Here is a 1,231-nt window from a genome sequence, read left to right as displayed (position 1 = left end):
TTCTGTATGAAAAATAGTCATTTATTTGTATTTTTGATCCAGATGAAAGCAATAATAAACAAGCCCACTGAAAGAATGTCACTGACTCACCTTCTCAGGCAGTGGTTTTAAAGGACCAATATCCATATATCCTGGGCCAAAGGAGCCAAGGTTGGATCCAGAGACTCTGGAGAAGAAAATAGAGCTCTCAAAAACTGCGACCAGATGGGCAAGTGTCAGCAGTGTGGACCACAGATGACCTCATTCACTGTTGGTTTGGTAAAAGCCTTTTGCAAATATGTGTATTCCTACTAAATGAAGCTACCCGTACCTTTAAAACTCCAGGCTCTGTCACTGCAACCTCCTTCTTTTCCTAACTAGCTAGCCTTTGTTGTCAACATGAGTCATGTTGGAAAAGGTGGAGTTGGATTTACACCAATTCATTTACCTGTAACTCTTTTCTCCCAAATATAGTGTTGTGATAGTTTTAGTAATATGTGAGTAAAATGAATAAAGTAAGTTTCTTGTCTGTACCTGGGCTTTCCATTCTGTTCTAGGACTTTCTCTTATACAATAAGTGGTACTCCGGCATGCTTTTAGTAAACACAAATATTAGAATCTGCCTGCCCATTCCATGCTTTTCTGTTCTATATCTCCTTAGTAGAACGAAATAATCTACACACATAATGTCTCACCAACATGACTGCCTTAACATGAGCACAACAAGGTCTACAATAATGGACGTGACCAACTGGATGGGGAAAGCCCACCAGGCTCAACCCTACACAGAGAACTACAGACCACTAAGGAATGTTGGGAGCTGGAAAATAGACTTTCCCAAGGAAGAACATGCCAGTTGGTTATCCAATACCAAATGGTCAGTCCTGAAAACATACATCCAGGTTACCTTACAGAGATTGAGCAGGTTACAATTAAGAATATGTGTGTATATACATACATACATACATACATACATACATACATACATACATACACATGCGATAACAATGAAAAAGAGGCCTTGAATTAGAAAGAAAACAGAGAAGAGTATGTGGTACAGCTTGGAGGATTAAATGGAAGACAGAAATGCTGTAATTATATCATAACCTTAAAAGGGAGAGAGACACCGGGGAATGGTGGCGCACGCCTTTCATTCCAGCACTTGAGAAGCAGAGGCAGGCAGATTTCTGAGTTCGAGGCCAGCCTGGTCTACAGAGTGAGTTCCAGGACAGACAGGGCTATACAGAGAAAC

This window comes from Grammomys surdaster, unplaced genomic scaffold (assembly GCF_004785775.1).
Source record: "Grammomys surdaster isolate TR1022 unplaced genomic scaffold, NIH_TR_1.0 228, whole genome shotgun sequence".
Taxonomy (NCBI): Eukaryota; Metazoa; Chordata; class Mammalia; order Rodentia; family Muridae; genus Grammomys; species Grammomys surdaster.
The sequence above is the reverse complement of the archived record's forward strand: the minus strand, read 5'-3'. Positions refer to the sequence as shown.